This window comes from Colletes gigas, unplaced genomic scaffold (genome assembly GCF_013123115.1).
Source record: "Colletes gigas isolate AHSC1104 unplaced genomic scaffold, ASM1312311v1 Colletes_gigas_Sc00010, whole genome shotgun sequence".
NCBI classification, from domain to species: domain Eukaryota; kingdom Metazoa; phylum Arthropoda; class Insecta; order Hymenoptera; family Colletidae; genus Colletes; species Colletes gigas.
Window position 1 is genome coordinate 1876935 of NW_025106639.1, and position 18340 is coordinate 1895274.

Genomic DNA, 18340 nt, shown 5'->3' on the forward strand with positions numbered 1-18340 from the left:
TACGCGTTTCCCGCGCAAACTTTCCCCGAAAGCATTCACCCTTCTGGATCCACGGGGATTTCATGACTCTTTTCCCGCTCGCAGATTCGATACCAACGAAAGCGTTGAGTTTTCCAACCAGAAACCACGCGAATGTAAATCAAACATTTTATATCGACTTTGGTACGGAAGAGAGATATTTATACGCGTAATTGAAATTTACTGACCATTCGTCGCGGTTCGGTTCTCATAACATTTCGGCGTCCTGCTCGTTCCAGGGCTTTCTCTCGCTCCAGCGATCTTATCGCCTCAACGTTTTTCCGTCGCTAAACGTTACGCCGATACTCACACCTGTGATTAGTCCACGCATACCTGAAACAGACCGGGGAACGTTTGAATCCGTGTATTTTCGGTAGCGCTGGTCTTTGAACTCTGGACGTCAGGACTCTGTTCGCAGCTGTTTGAACGAATTCTCGATCCTAGGTTCAGATAAAAAAGGTAGGTTCGAATCGGGGAGGGCGGTGCAAGGAACGTTTAGATTTGTGTATTTTCGGGAGCATTGTTCTTTGAACGTCAGGCTCTGTTTGCAGCTGTTTGAACGAATTGGCGATTGTAGATCCACGTAAAAATGCTAGGATGCTCGAATCAGGGATGGCAGTATAAGTAATGTTTAAATTTGTGCATTTTCGGGAGCATTGTTCTTTAAACTATGAACATTAGGTTCTGTTTGCAGCTGTTTGAACGAGTCGGCGATTCTACTTCCAGATAAAGAAGCTAGGTCGTTCGAATCAAGATGGGCGATGTAAGGAATGTTCAAATCTGTGTATTTTCGGTAGAATTCTTCTTCCAACTCTGAACGTCAGATTGTGTTTGAACAAACCATCGATTCTAGGTCTAGATAACAAATCTAGGACATTCGAATCAAGGAAGGCCATATGAATTTGTACACTTTCGCTAGGATGGTACTTCAAACCTTGAACCTACCAGATTGTGTTTGAAACTGTTTGAACGAGTCGTCGATCCCCCATAAAAGCCAGAACATCCAAATCAAAGAGGACGATACAAGGGTTGGTATATCGACTACGTGCAAAAGACGATGGGCGTTAAGGAACAGCAGGAAACAGACATTTTGTGGTAAAAATATTTCACGCGCGACAGCCAGTGGATACACACGGCCGACAGATAGGTCTTCCTGTAGCGGACTGGTTTGAAACGTGGACGATTACGGACGTGAAATACCGTCGACGCGAATACAGGTTCCTAGGATCACCGGCGTCGTCGTTCCTCCTCCTCTCGTTTTTCGTCCGCGTTTCGACCGTTCCGTGGACTGTTCGTTTGCGACACCACGGCACTCAACAGCAACGATATCGCTTTAGTGTCCCCGTGGCAGGGCAATCGCTCTTTTTGCATAACTTCCCACGCTTCGCGGCTCGCGGCCAGCTGCTTCGGAGTCCAGTTAGCTCGAGTTATTTAGCGCTCCGTTAATATCGTGCTCGTGTAACGACCGTGGCTCGCTTTCGGGACCGTTCGCGGTTAACTGGAAACCCTTTACGCCCCGTGAGAACGTTTGTAAGACGAATTAGATCCCTCGCGAGCCTCGTTTCGGCTGCACCGTCTCTTCGAGGATCCTTGTTGCGAATTAACCTTTTACTACTGTTTCCTGGCCTCCTCAGAGCGTACAGGTGCATGAAAATGTTTTATTCCAACTGTTACAGGACACTTTAAACTCTCAGACCAGTGGAAATCCGTCAAAACGAGTTCTCGTAAAATTAACAATCATTGATCTTGACGAACGAAATGTATTTTTTATTTTAAAATTGCGCTAAAATTGGGGACCTTTCTCTAACAAAAAAATTTTAATTGAATTCTCAAGCAACTAGTTCGAGCAAAGGTTCACAAAGAGCTTCCACGAGAGCGAACGCTGAGGCGCTGAGGCAACCCCTCGGTGGGGCTGTCAGAAAAATCTTAGACATCGCGTTGCAGGTGTTAATTTCGCGGTGAAGAAAAAATTGAGCAAACGTCGGAAAGCCGGTTGCTCGCCGGACACGAGCCGAACGCCTGGGTGCGCCCGTATTTGCACAGCGCTAATTTCACGCAATGAAGATCATACACGAACAAACGATCCGGAATACCTCGGGGCGCGGGAACGTTTATTTAACGTCGCAAAAAACACGCGGCTGTGAAACACCGCGGTCTCCGGGCGTAATTTTCGCGTGAGAAAAACCGTAAAATCGTCCGGGCCGTCTCGAGTCTAGGAATTGAGCGATCACGTCTCGCGTGCTCTCGGATTTGCATACTGCGGTTCTGGCTGCTTTTTAAATTCGTGCTCTTCGTCCTACGAACGCGAGTTATAATTAGTTGATTCACGCCGTCGTTCCTGGGCTTTCAATTCTACTCGGTGACTCGTAAACCACCAAAACAGTGAAGTTTTAATTATCATTGCGAGAGTAAGCGAAATTTTAAAACTGGATTCAGAAGCCACTCTAGTAAATTTTACGTTTCATTCTATTTCGATTTTGTGTTATTTGTCAAAGGTAGCAATTATTCACACCTTTGATCGTAGAGAACAACAACGAATTTTTAAGGGTAGTTAATGATACACCAAAAAAATCAATATTGAGCTGAGGCCTGAATAAATTCCCAGTTGGGTTAAACAAATATATTTTTGGGTCGTTTTCGAGGCGACAGAAATATTAACACGTAAGTTGTTTATTTGAGAAACTATTTCCATGCTCGTTGAGAGGTTCCTTTCTGTGGTGTTGCGGTTATTACGTTATAATCCTCGACGAGACTTTATCTAGTGGCTGAATAGAAAAAGGTGAACCTATGTCAACGACCCCTCGTCAGATCTAACATCCCCTTCAGATTTTTTTCTATGGGGGACCGCACGAAATCGAGGATGTATCTAGATCGAAAATCTGATACGCGCCAGCAATTGATAGCGAACATCAAGGGAAACGGCTGCTAGCATTAGCAATAATCCCGCCAATATTCAGTGGGTGCGGTCAATGGAAGCACGCCTACGTCCATAGAGACACAATGTAGTAATTCGTATCAGCCAGCGTGAATCAGCGTAAATCGGTGTAAGTCGGTGTGAAAACAATTGCACGTAATTTAAAATAAATAGTTGCCATTAAAAATTTCACCCACCGTGTCTCGCGGATAAAGACTAATCGACCCACAGCGTATACAAGAGTTCTGTTCAAAGGAAAATTCGATTTTGTTACTAAACACCTTGTAAATGCAGACAGGGAAGAATTACAATTCCGTAATGCCTCGTTGAGAAACGATATTACGCGTTATTGGCTGCGTTCGATCGTCTGAAATCGGAGTCCTCGGTGAATTAGCGACGATACGATGCAGATATCCGAAGAAAATCCATGCAATTAATTTTCTCTGACGACACCGGTAAGTCTTCGTTGAAACCGTCAGGCTAATTGCTTTCGTTTTGTACGCGGGAAAACTTGCCGGGTTCTCCGGCTACAATTAGACAGCCTCTTTTCGCGAGCCTCGGGTATCATAACTTGAGCGAAACGAATCCCGGGCTTCGCAGATAACGGTTAATTAGCTTCCACCTCATCAGCGCGGTCTGTCACGTTCCTTCGCGACTAACTCTAACGAGAAAAACTCCATCGCCGATCGAGGCTGCGGTTGATCCGTGGCCTCTAACGTTTTTAGCGGCGATTTTTCGTTTGGACGCGGCGAGACTCGGTTATATACCAGATACTCAAAAAGTTGCGAATTGGAGATGAGAAATCTGAGATCGTTAATCAAATACAATTAATTATTCCAATTAAACGATGTCATTTGATATAGGAGGCGTTGTTTGGTTTTATTGAGAGGATGTGTGGTTCTCTTCATGGTGTAACCAACCCCCAAAATAATATTAATCTTCAACAATTTAATTTGAATAAAAAATAAAGAATTGGATAAACCGTCATGCGTCTATTTATGTTATACGAGTATTTAAGAGTGGAACGAGAATAGTGTGAAAATTGTGGAAAATAATAGAACCGAAATTAAAATTGACGTTAATTTGAAAAATGCAGGGAAATGTCGGGTAAAATAAAATTGGGAATAAGCAGTCTGTATCGAGAACGTGGAAACCTTCTAATAAACGAAGTATATTTTTAATAAAATATATAAGTCGTGATTGTTACCCTTTTTATGTTACAATTTTAGTAAGGGAGAAACTAATGTGACTTTGACATACTGGAAATTGAATAAAGAATAACGTTTCTAAATTCTAAAATAGTCTTTTGAAAAAAATAATAAAGAATACAGAAAGTGTATAAGAAACAATAGAGCTGAGTTTGTGAATCAGAGTTCTTGCTATGTAGGGTAGAAGAATTATAGCGAAAATTAAGCTACTATTTTTCCCTTTAATATTTCGTACATTCAGAGTTTCTTTCGGCCGCTAGCGTATGGCGCAGAAACAAACAGGTGGACGGGTAATAAAACAATAACGCACGGTAAACAATAACTATATAGAATGCATTGTTGGGGACGGTAGCCACGTTGTCAATACGGGACAGGACGGGTGCAACTCATAACGGATGGCGCGTATATTTGTGGAGGCGCGATAACGGCTAGACGATGGACAAACTTTGACAATTCCAACGGTACATTTTTATTTCTATTTCGTAAAAACGAAATCTCTGTACCGAGAGTCGCGATATAGCTTCCTTTGTTTGCTGGGACGACGCTCCATTGTCTCTGGTATCGCCAGAACGATTCGAAATTATTATTTTCAGACAAGGGAAGTCAATCCTTCCGATACTACAATATATAACGGCTGTTTCACTTAATTGTAAATTCGAAATTATTTTTTTTCATAAATTATACCCAAAAGGACCCTAATTGTGTTGAACATTTTCTCTTGTATTAATAAACCATGGTGCATGGTTCATCTATTGTTTAATATTTTCAGAGCAATTAAAGGTGTTCAGACTATAATAATAACATTTATTATTTCATCCAAAGTCGATAAAAAAAAGATATTTGTATCTCGAAATGTTAAAGAATATATGTGGAAATAGACCCTTATTGCTGTAAAAAAAAATTGTCAAATATCGCTTCTCGTTTCACCATTTTACACGAGTCTGCCCCTTTAATGTGCACGAATACGAGTGGGGGAGTAACTGTATATATTTACCACCAACACAGAGAATTAGCTAAAATATTTCGCGTCCGTCGTACTCATATATCTCGAGGTAACGATATTCCGGGGCGTAAAATGGTAATGATTGCCGTTGCCGGGCGTTATCGTGGCATCTCTGGATCGCGATCGAGACGAAAATCGGTACGGGTCGAAGCATATTACACCTCGTTTAGTCAAACAATTTGGAACACCTAATCACGATTACACGGGTCTCTCCTTCGATACGTGGTTCGCGTGCACGCTTCGAACCTCTAATTCAATAAAAATTTAATGGCGGCAGACGATGACTAGGCCGTAGGTCCAGGCGGCGTCCAGGCCGTGGTCTGATCCCCGTAGCCGGCGGCCAGCATCATCTCGTGGTAAGGATCGCGGAGAGTCCTTATCAGATTTACCGGTGGACCCCTCTTTCGGGTCTAAGCGGAACGATAGGACGAGAGGAGAAGAAAAGGATGAAAAATCTGTACAAAGACGGAAGGAGAGAGAGTGTGGCCAGCCCGGGGCGCGCAACCTCGACGACGACGACTCCTTGAATATTTCAGGATTCCGCGGGGTGGTCCGACCGCGTTCACAATGCCGCGGATGCACTCAAGCCACCCTCCTGACTGCCATGGTATCGTCCAAGATATTAACAAGGCATCGTTATGACTGGTGCCTAGCCGGGACAGCGGGGCCGATTTCGTCGGGGCTGGTGAAAAAAGGCATTGAAAAAGTTCGAGAGCCGCCCTGTTTAAGGACGGGAAAGCCCCCCTTTTTCCCCAAGGTACGGCGTCAACCCCCGGACAGACCTCGGGAAGGATTCCAGAGAATTTACGGACCCTCCGGGCGGATGCTTGTCGCCGATGTGTCCGTCGCGCGTTGTTCCTTTTCCCAAACCAAGAAACCAACGAAGAGTCTCCCTTTGTCCTTGATCTCACGGCCTCGTGGAAAATCGGTCGGCCTATTTTTCAAGAATCAACCCCCCCTCAGCTCGTTGGGCGGAGGGTCGACTCGCGTGGCGTCCCCTCCGAGATTTGGGTTATTATGTTCTCGTCATCGACCCGTCGAAAGTCGGGGGAGTCGAATGGACTTCCGTGACTAGGCGGATTACGTACCATCGACGTGGAAAGGCGAAATTAATCAGGGAACCGGCACACCGCCTTTCTCTCTTTCTTCGAGCGACGACGACCGAGGCGGATCGAAGCCACGGAAACCTTTTGTTTTCGATTACGGGAGAGGAGTTTTCCTTTCAACGTACCCGGAAAACGGGAGCGTGGAGCAAGGGGGACCGTTCGACGAGATGTTTTATCCCCTTTGAGCCACTCGAGCCGACCATCGTCGATCGTATCGAGAACGATTCCGTCGATAGCTTTTCCGCGGTGTGTACGGAACCGTCTCTTAATTCTGTTGCGACGTAAAAAAGCAAACGGTCCATTTGGAAATTCATAGACGACGCTTTAAAAGCAAATGCAACTATGGATTGCTAAGGATTTTGAGACTTATCGAATTCTGTCGCTGTGACTGAACTAGTTGGGCTGCTTTAAAGGGGGCCGCAGTCACGACGAATTATTATACGATAGGTTTCATGTCGAATTGCATAGATAGTAAATTTACCAATTAACTTAGAGAAGTTGTTTAGCAGGTTGTACGACATCCCTATACATTTCACAATTATCTGTTCTTGAAGATTGAAGAAATATACAGGGTGTTCGGCCACCCCTGGGGAAAATAAGACAAAAATCAAGAATATCAATTTCTTGATCGAGGCTTCGTTAAAAAGTTATTAAAAAATTAAATTAAAAAATTTCAAATCATTCTGGGAAAATTATTATCGGTTGAAGGGGTCAATTTCAATCATTTTTGGTGAATAAACACACCCTCGAATTCCTACCCACTTTCGAGAAAAAAAATTCAATAAGTGCCTAAATTTTTCGGCGAAAATGAAAAGCTTCAAATCATTCTGGAAAAATTATTTTCGGTTGCGAGGGTCAATTACAATCATTTTTGGTGAATACACATATCTCCGAAATCTTACGCAGTTTCGAGAAAAAAATTCAGGAAAATGGACAAATTTTTCGATAAAATTAAAAAATTTCTAATCGTTCTAAAAAAATTATATTTGATTGTGGGGGTCAATTATAAGCATTTTTGGTGAATAGACATACCCCCGAAATCCTACGCACTTACGAGGAAAAAATTCTTCACCGAAAATACAATGTCTGACCATGAATGATGATTCCCCTGAACTTTGACGAAATTGAAAACCTTCAAATCATTCTGGAAAAATTATTTTCGGTTGCGGGGGTCAATTACAATTATTTTTGGTGAACAGACACACCCCCGAAATCCTACACACTTTCGAGAAAAATATTCGAGTAGGTGGACAAATATATCAACAAAATTAAAAAATTTCAAATCGTTCTGGAAAAATTAATTTCGGTTGCGGGGGTCAATTACAGACATAATAGATTGCTGTTCTACAGGCGGAACTTTTTAACGAAGCCTCAATCAACAAATTAGTATTCTTGATTTTCGTCTTACTTGGGCCCCTAGAATCTCCCATTAAAATTTTTTCCAGGGGTGGCTGGACACCCTGTATATATAAACATGAAGGATACAACAGGCACGTCAATCGCTATCCACGAATAAAGTGTGAAATTTATAAATATGTCTGCCCGGAGCGACATACGCCATTGAAAATTGAATTTCCAGCAGTAACGGTAGAGCGACAGAACAAAATGGAATAAAAATGTTTAACGCGCCCCGATGGAGTTTTATCGCGTGCCAAAACTAATACCCGCGCCATTTATCTCGCATCACGGTTTCTAAACTGTGTCGAGAGCTTAAAAAGATTAAGAACCACTAGCTTAGCGGGAAGCCACCGGAGTGACGCGCAGTAGCGAAAGGATTAAGAATAAAAACCATACGACGTTTCGATCTCGCAGACGCCTATCGTTATCCCGAATTCAGCCACCGGCGGCGAACGCAAAACGAGCACCGGGAAACGAGAGTTTCGCACTTAAGACCCATCGAATCGAGCCCACCGATACGCTCGCGAACGTATTTCACGGGTTTTCTTCCGGCGCGATATGCGGAATCGTCCCGGAATTACACATCCCTCCATGTTGGCCATTGAACCCGAACGGAACGGTTGTATTGGCCAGTAATCTCGCATTGTCTCAGCAGTGTCAGTTCCCCAGTGACAAATGCATCCTCCAAGGTAGCGGAGCTAAGGATATACCTGGCTATCTTGGTACCTGCGCGTCGTGCATATATGTACGTAACGGCCAACCAGGAGAGCGAAGCTCTGACACACACCGTATCCTCGTAGAACCCAGATTAGGCTCTAAAACCCTTCCCCAGATAACGGGACCGCTAAGCTGTCCATTCGTCTATTGGACCATCCTTCGTTCCTGTAATGGAACTTGGGAAACCTTAGCCTCGCGCGCCTCGCCATTGGCCACGAGCTTCGGGCAGCTAAGATACCAGAAACACGGGCAGATTTCGCTCTTACGATACTTTTTGGTATCCAGCGCCAGGACGATAATAGAAAAGACCGTCGATAACAGAAATGATATACCTGGGATTCCTGCCGCTGGAAACCTGGATTCGGGATTCAATCTTTTTACGATGAGTTTATATTCGACGCCGTTTGGTTTGTGATCAGAAATCACGTCAGATTAGAACCTCCTAAGAATCATGAAATCTTAAATAGCTAAATTTATTTTAAATTCTCATAGTCCTTTATTTTCAGATTGCATTTCTAAATCACCCCTTAACAAGGTTCACTTCAGCCACGTTTCAAAATACAGGGGTTACAGGAATAGTTTCCAGCGTTTCTCAATGTGGAACAGGAAACTGACTTTATAAGGTCACGAAATTAATTAGTCATGGACGTTTAAACTATTCTGGATCTTAAAATATTAATTCGAACAGAGCTGCACGAATGTTCTTAATGGTCTATGCAAACCAATTTACAGGATGAAGCAACGTGTCTCGAAATACTCGGATTCCGACAACTCTCGACCCAAATATCCGTGTTAAGAGACCATCGAATTAGCAGAAAAGTTACGTTTCTTCGATACGTGGGACGTCTTTAGAACGGAAAGGGTTCGCTGCTCTTTCTTTTTCACGTGCAACTAAAAGAACAGATAGTGACGAGCGAAAGGTACAGATACCCAACGAGTTGACAGCTTGACGACTGGAGAAATGTTTGAGTTATCATCGGGATGACAACCATATTTAACCTGCCATAAAATAGCACTCCGCTGTGCTTTTACGACGAAACCATGGCGGACGCGCGCTCGAACGTCAACGGCACAACGAATGCAGATAAGTTACTCCGTCCCTTACAGAGCATTCCACTTTTCTCCGGCTCGAACGAGTTGTCCTCCGTCATCCATTATCTAATCCAACGAATTTCTATCGTCCTTAGACTCCGAATTCCTCCCTGGAACCGTCTTTTCATTCCCCAGGAAACGGACAAAAAATTCCAGATAAGCCACAGGCACGCCACGAATTAGGGAGGTACGATTTGTGAAACTTTTCAAATAAGTATGACTAATGATGAAGGTAGACGTGTGTGCCTGCATGTGCACTCGTATGTGCTTGTTTACAATGTGAAAATTCTATGTACAATTTATACTGAATAAGAGATCGGGTATATTCTTTGGATTCTGCTCGTTAAAAATTAAATTGATTGATATTGTAATTCCTACAGTGTATATACACAACCCTCCTGTCAAGAAATAAATTCCAGTCGAAAGGAAACAACTGAGTAAGTGTGAAAGTAATTCTGGCAGTGAGAATCTTCAGTTTCCTCTGCCTTAGAACAGTCTAACTTTACACAGGTACAGTTACGAAACTACTACTGTTTCAGCAATAATTGAGCCATCGTTAGAAGTGGTAAAGCTTCCCCTTTAAAATGGTTTTTGATTTTTGTCGATTCGGCTTTACGTTTTCGAGATATCGCAATTTATGTGAAAGGGTAATTTTTTAATTCGACTGTCTCTGTCTCTTCGTCTCGCACGCGAGTGACCGACTGACGCAGTGTTTACTTTAAGAAAGGTCATTGATCTCGCGACGTAAACAAACGCTTCGGTCCCATCAGATCGACTTGAAACTAAAATCCTCATATCTCCGGAACTAATTGAGCTATCGACTTGTTCGAGCACTCATTTTAAAGAGCATTTCATCCTCCACCCGATGACTATACCAGCTACTATAATTTTTGCTATCTTCTATGTTTATTTTGAAATTTACTTTGACGCTTATATACCTAAAAAAGTTTCAACAATTCCTATTGATTGATATTATAATTCCCACAGTGTTTGCTCGATATGACCAATTACGTACACAATCCTCCTATCAAAAAATGAATTCCATTCGAAAGAAAGGTACCAACTGAATGTGAAACTAATTCTAAAAAGTATTAATAATCGCGTTTGAAGAAATCTGAAGCCGTGGGGCAATTGCAGGAATATTTTGAAAGCAAAAGACGATAAGGTCCGATAATCGGTGTAATTCCAATAATCGACGGGGGAAGTTTCCGAGGGATAACGTTGATGCTAAGTAACGAAATAAATCGCATTAGGCCGTAAATTGCGTTCGATAGGTTCGAAGAGCATTTGGAGGCGGAAGGGAGCCCCACGCGGCGGGTCTCGATGGACTCCTACGAGTTTCCTCGTTCTCGCTTCGGCCGTAATCACGAGATCAAACTTTTACGAGGGGAAATCTGGCCCGTGTACAAACCCGTGCCGAAGGTCAGGGAAGATACACGTACCTATGGGACAACAATGGTAAAGTCTCGAGGGGTGCATCCCATTAGTGCTGCCGGTGGAGTGGCTCGAAATGATTGCCGCGCGCCCGAAGCAATACTGCAAGAACATGTCATACATTATTAACGCACGCAGGACACACGCCCACTGTCTAATAGCCAATATATATTCATCGACTTAATTGATTTCTCGCGCGCACAGAGTCGTCTTCCTTGAAGGTCGCCTCTGTGCCACTTGCATCGCGAACCAATCAACTTTTACTTTCCGTTTAGGTGCACGCGATATTCATTTTCTAGCCACGAGCGCCGATGCAACAGATGCCATAACGAAGAGACGCTCCGAGAAAGCGACGAGCATAATTCCGTGACGAGAGCGGACTTTCTCGGATCTAATTCCGTTACAGAAACTATAATTAGCCGGTCACGGAGCATCGATAATCCACGATGTTTATACGAAAATAAAGTACATTGTTCGGTAAATAAATTATGCGACGGTCGTTGTATTATTAAACCGACGTATCGAATGTCTCCTCTAAATTGTACAGTATTTCTCCTTCTCGGTAACCTTAAACGGTTTCAATTACCCGCTGAATCATTTACCATTTCATTATAGTCTTGGTTGCACTTGCGCTTTTTCGGAAGCGAAACCCGTCGTAACGAGAGACACAAGTTCCCGGGAACATTTAAGTATTCGACGAACGTCGAATGCGTGCCAGGAAACCTAGAAATTCCAGTTTCTCCTGGAAACGTTAAAACGACAAGTGTTATGACAAACGTAGACGGCGAACGAGCCCCCTATGATGGACAGACGTTGAAACGCGCCCGATCTCGCGCGAATAGGTGTTTTCACGATTCTAAGGTATCCCAACGAGAGAAGTATTGATTACAGTGAGAAGTTGTGGCAAGCATCGCGTGTGACTTGCGTCCGTAACCTTTCCTCGGGGTCTAACGTGTCGTAAAAGCCATCGAACTTCTTATACTGTAATTTCTAACGCGCGAGAGACGTTCCTTTGAGATTTAATGCACAGACCGAGCAGTATCTACGACCGCAAATCGCGCGCTAATTTTATCAGAAACCGCAAACGTCACTGACCCGCAAGGTCTGTCGCTTCTTTAGCCGCAAATGGAATTAATTTTCCCGTAACCACAAGCCAAGTCGATGCCGCGTTAACTGCAATTAATTACTCCAATTAAACAATGACATTTGATACAGGAGGCATTGTTTGGTTTTATTGGGGGCGTGTGTGGTTCTCTTCACGGTGTAATCAACCCCCAAACTAATATTTATCTTCAAATAATCACGCTAGGTTTAACGGGCAATTGAATACATTATATTAATTGCAATAAAAAATAAACCGTCATATGTCTATTTATGTTGTATGAGTATTTAAGAGTGAAACGAGAATAGTGTGAAAATTGTGGAAAATAACAGAACCGAAATTAAAATTAACGTTAATTTGAAAAATGCACGAAGATGTCGGGTAAAATAAGATTGGTAATAAGCAGTCTATATCGAGAATGTGGGAACTAATAAACGAAGTATATTTTTAATGATAAAATAAGCTTTCGTTAATTGCCGGATTTCCAGTCGAACGATTTGGAGACGCGTTCCGAGTGGCTGTAGGTTCGCGAAAAACGGGAACGAGGATATAATGGAATTTTTTGGGGCATCCAGAGTGGAAGATCGCTTTAAAAGAAGTATCCTGGACAACGGCGCGGAAGCTTTAAAGAGGAAAAGAAGGTTCCAGTGCCGCGGGCGACCTCGTATTATTAACAATTTCCACGTTCCGCCATCTCCAGCCGCTTAATACCCCATGAAGGTAAAGGGATAGCCCGTCCGGGGCTATATCTTCGGCCGAACTGCAAAGGCGCGCGATAAAACCCGTGGTCCAAGTCCCCATTCACTCTATGACCCATAAACCTGGTGAGCCACGACGGCGGTTATCTTCGAGGTACGTAACTCGCCTGTAGCTGGTCTAGGATAAAAAAGGAACCACGTAACGGTGCCTCATTAACGCGGACGGATTCCACTTTGAGCGAGCTGGCTCAAAGGGTGGAGAAATAATTGAGACACGTCGGTAAGACGGGGACGCGGAAGGCTCTGGGTTAGAAACAGGGGTTGGAAAGAGTATACGGGGAACGGTCGTCTTCCGGCCACCGTAATCCACGTACTCTACTTGTCTTCTTTACCGCCACCCACCCCCTCCTGCTCGCCTACTGGGTTTTCTCTGCTCGGCTGATTTTTTCTCCAGCTAGCTTCGAACCCTTCTTATTTCCACAGACGACACCCTACGATGAACTCGAATGCATTCAACGCCCGAGTCTCCAACCCCCCATAGACACGCATGGTTCCGTTCCCCCCTAGGAGAGGAGGATACACGGAGGACCTAGAACGACGGAGAAACGTCGAGGCGCGGAGGGGGAGGGATTATAAAAGGAGAAAGATTTACAACCCTCGTATGAAATTCATACGCACTTCGCACCTACCACTGTCTACACTCTGCAGGCATCAAAGAGCCTCTTTCCCGTCTCTTTCTCTCTCTCTCGCTCGTACGTCTCTCCTATCAATACCACCCTACTCGCTCCCACCCACGCTACTTCTCCGCTCTCCGGTTGCCGGAAAGGACGAGGGGGCGATGGTGCGAACAAGAGATATCCTGCACTGTCGTAATCGAACGTCTCGTTCCTACTCGACGTCCCTTTAAAAAACCACCTGGGGGGCGAGAGAAGAGGCGCGACAGAGACCCCGGAGGAAAAGGGGCGCGAGACGTTCACGTTCGTGCGTCCAGGAAACGGTTGCTGCGACGACTCGAATCGTATTCAAACGTGGTTAAAAAATTTCCAATATATTTGGTATTTATAAAGTTTAGTCAAGCTGTATTTTTTTAGTACATTTTTGTACTTGGAAACGAACTTAACACCTGGTATTATTTCTATGTGATGGAATTTCGAAATTACTAAGTAATGAAGTTCGAACGAATGTTGTCTACCTGCTAGCTGTTTAGGCCCAACAAGGCGCGGCCACTGCAGATGAGAATGGCTTAAATACTACCAATCAGCGGTGGAAAGAAGGGGAGCTAAAGAGGCTTGGGGCCCCCCTTCCCCATCGAGCAACAAAATCTATTATCTCAATTTGAATCGCTCGAGCGAAACTCTAATATTTCTATTCCCCATTTATAATTTCTCAAACTTACTCTTGAACTCTTCTAACGACTCAATGATCGAAGTATTGGAAATAGTAAGTTTTGCGTTAAAATTTTGTTCGGTGAGTAAATCGAATCCCCGAAGAATTTAATCCCCGAGCCATGAATATTTAATACAAAGCACAGAATTCGCCGAGTCCCTTTAAAAACCCATCACCGATGGGGGTGAGGGAAAATGCGCGACAAAGACCGCGGAAAGGGGCGAGTTATGAACACGCCGTGAACATCGTCGCATTCAGGAAACGAGTAGCGGCGAGGAGATGGATCGCACCGATTGAGAACGAGTCCTTCGTGCCTAATAACCATCCCTTTCCGTTCGCGACACCATATCCGCGGGGTTGTTCAAAGGAGATTGCGCAGACTTTGCTGGCTCTCGTGGGGCAAAGTGTATCGGCCACCCCCTCGAGAGTCATCCCGTCGTCCTGACGGCGATGGACGCCGCTGCACGGAGGAGAAAAGTGTTACCGAGGGTCAGGAACGAACGTACTCGAACGATCTCCTAACTGAAATACATCTAAAATACACATACAATATTTACAGAAACGTATTCAATGCATTCTGGCGGTACTTTAAATTTGAATGCATAATAAAATTTGTAATTTCATAAATGTATACAAAATTTATTTTATGAATAAATAATGAAATTTGCAAAGTCCATAAATGAATAACAAATCTGTATTGTTACGAAGTTATTTGTTTTTACTTATAAAATTTAAAGGGCATCGCTTTAGTACATTTGTGATTTAATATGAAATGCAAATATATTTTACATTCGAAATGAAAATATTCTATACACTGTTCGTTCGACCAAAGCAATAAATAAAAGGTTCCCGTCGTTGAAATACTTTTTCAAGGACATTCTGCCCATCCCTGCCGTGGACTGCATCGGAAAAATTATTACCTGCCGTGATAATCCCGGAGAATTACGGTATATTAGAACCGTTAAGGGAAGGGATTCTCACAGGGGCGGAGGTATCGGACAATCGGTAGTGCTGACGCTAAAGTCTCCAAGGAAAAAAGTGCGAAGTAAGGGCGTCGCCACTTCCTTTGACTCTTTCCGGGAACGGAGCTGCAGGACCTCGATATTTACAACCACGATTGGCCCCCTTGCTCGAAACTTTTTACCAACGGACCTTTTTTCAAACGGGTTGTAAATCTGTCCCGTTGTGAACGGTTCTTTTTTAAACGAGCGCTAATTTTTTTTGGAGCAAAAGTTGCCATCGTTCCGTCGAGGATTTTTAAAGGATTAAGGGGGCCTTCTAGACTAGACCGGTGTTTGTCAAACTTTAGCTTCGGTTGGTTCTGATACAAAAAAATTCTGGACCGAACAACCCTTACAGTAGTATTGAATTTGATTTATTTAGAGAATTGTCGAATGGTTTCGTGTTTGTTTTGATTCGAACTTTTTATACATTATTTAGTGAGCAATATATAACAGAGGCATAAGAAGGGGATTTTTTTAGGAGACTCAAAAGAACCTGATTTTGGATAGCATGATTCTACCTGAAAATGCACAGTTAGATTTCAGGGAAAGGAAACTCTCTGCAACTGTTGGAATCGAGGTCGCGCGCGCCAAAGCGATTTTTCCCGTCACCCAATTTCACAGTTTATGCTAATTCCGATGTAGGGCTCGTTATTTATTCTAATTTATGCTGATCGAGGGGGTCCTGGGACATTGTCTCGCGGATCGGGAGGTGAAAGAAAAAAGTAGCGGCACTCAGGGTCAGGTAGACGCCTCATAATTTGGAGCTGGTAAGCCCGAGGACGCCCCGGAGTCCTAATCCGCTTGACGAGCCAGGACCTCGTCGATATTCCCCGTCGTAACGACGCTGCTGGAAGCAACAAAGCCCCTTCCGGTCTCTAAATCTCGTAAAGTGCGGACGTCATCGCCGGACGTCGATGAACGTTACTGCGTCTGGACCTCGTAAATCCATCGGCAACGCTCGAAATCGGGAAAACAAACAGACTTCGACTTCGACTTTGGGAAAGCAGCCCCGAAGGTGGAACGATAAATCTCCGGATCGAGGATCGGAGACTCCAGAATGGACGTGTCTTTTGATGGCCATTGCAAGACTTCATCAAACCTTGATTTGATGTGGTGCAAGTACAACGTGGTCTTGTCATGCGTTATTTTTCTCACAAACGTTGTTAATGTAATTTTTCAAATGTATACTATTTAATTTTGTTTAAATTTGTTTAAAAAAAGACTTTATTTTATGGATACCTCGTGAATGTAAAAATGTGTTGATTTTAATTTATAACTAGCCTCATGATTGTGAAACTAAACGTCAAGAATTGTGAGGAATCGGACACATTGTTGTTACGACAAGGGGTTAACAAATCAGTCTTCACTATTTTAAAACTGCGCTGCTATGCAAAGATTATGCAATTTATGAAGAAGAACTACATATACACTCTGATTTTGAAACGATTTTAGAAATAATCGACTTAGTTATCGAGGAAGGTATTAAAAAATTGTCGATTATCTCTAAAATCGTTTAAAAATCAAAGTGTATATGTAGTTTTTCTTTGTGAATTGCATGATTCGTTGGCTTGCAAACGTTATCGAGGGTGGTATAACAAAATTGTCGATTATCTCTAAATTCATTTCACAATCAAAATGCATACGCAGTTTTTCTTCATAAATTTCATGATTCGTATACCTATAGTAGTACAGCTTCAAAGTCACTGAGTAAAACATTGTGTATTCGAATCGTTTTACTACATCAAAAGATCGTCAACTCTGTATTAAGATTATATACGAAGCACCGAAGTACGAATATCAAAAATTGTCGATTGTCTCTAAAATCGTTAACATCGTGAAAGATCGTCAGGTTGTTGAATCCTATTTGACTGTCGGGGATCACCTAGCGCGGATTTACCGCGTCATTGAAAGGAATCGCGACGAGAGGGTATACGCGGAAAATAGGTTAGAACGCGGAGACAATATTGCACTCGCGCCCCCCAGTTGGATGGCGAGTTAACGTCCCCCGTCCAAAGGAGAGAAGCCATCGCTCGTCTCAAACGATGCCCGGGGTCGGGGAACGAGTAAAAGCATCGGAGTCTCGCGACTTCAAACGCCACGGTACGCGATACGGAATAGTCGAAGCGGACCCCGCGAGACGATCCTCCATCCTCTCGGGACGATTCCTCGTCGTTGACGTCCGCGGGCGCGCGCTAATGGCCGCCCCGCTCGACAACCGTCAGTCAGATAAGCCGTAAATATAATTCGCGGCTTTTAACGCTAGACTACGGCGTGTCGAAGTTGCCGACAGACCTGTTTCGGGTCGCCGACCCGACGATTAATAACGATTTTTCGTGCCGCGTCGCCCTACCTCGTCCGTTCTGCTCGCATCCGTGCATAACGCGCTGAATGGACGCGAGAATGAAAGTGCGGAAGGAGAACGTGAAAGAACGGGGGAGGTAGGGGGGGAGGGAGGGCGCGGCGCAGAAGGAGACGGCTTTTTTCACGGAAAGACCGCGAACGGAAGTTGCCAGGGGCGGCGCACCCTCGGTGGGTGGGCCTCGAGCTGAATTAAAATTGATGGATAGGGGCCAGACAGCCTCTCGCAATTTTCATCGAATTAACCCACCGTGCACGGACGCGTTACCCCCGCGAGTCCTGGCGGTCCTTCGCGCCCGGAGCCCGATTTCTCCTCTTCATCGGACTCGCCAAACCACCCCTCCTTCGACGCCTTTTTTTGCCCCCGTTACTCACCGTAATATACTACCCGGATCTCCTGTGATCGACGATTCCACCGGTAATTAATTTATGGAACGCGACTCTTCCCTGCTATACTATTCGTTCTCGTACCGGAGGAATTGAAATTTAACGTCCGATCCGCTCGGGGAAAAGGATCCAGCTTCTTCTTTATAGGTCAATGGTGCAACAAACTTCTCCAGGCACTGGAACAGAAAATTTCTGCGGTCAGGATGGATCGTAGACGAGAGAAATATAATACGGTGTTGAAAACTGAAGTTCCAATCGAAGGGATAACTCGTGAATTATTAATAATATTTTCTATACTTGATCGGTGAGAATACGTTTGCTTTTGGAAATATACACTTTCATCTTAATTTTTCTTGTAATCTAAATGTTGAAAGTTATTTGGTATAAAGAGAGGCGTAATTTCTTGCTATTTTCCTTTTTTATCAAATTCTTCTGCATACAAACGTTTTATTCTGACAGTTTTCCTTACAGGCACCATAAGCGAGGATCAATATCCCCCTTCTCAATACTATATT

General features: G+C 43.8%; 1 long non-coding RNA gene across 1 annotated transcript in view; it reads right to left on the reverse strand.

The window, feature by feature from the left end:
• Positions 1–213: 213 nt before the first annotated feature.
• The window catches only part of LOC122397892, a 56642-nt gene continuing 38515 nt past the window's right edge, over positions 214–18340 (reverse strand). The window contains exons 2-3 of the long non-coding RNA XR_006259158.1: positions 17814–18001; positions 214–351 (exon numbers count right to left, since the gene is read on the reverse strand). This is a non-coding gene — a long non-coding RNA (uncharacterized LOC122397892). The remainder of the gene's footprint in view (positions 352–17813; positions 18002–18340) is intronic.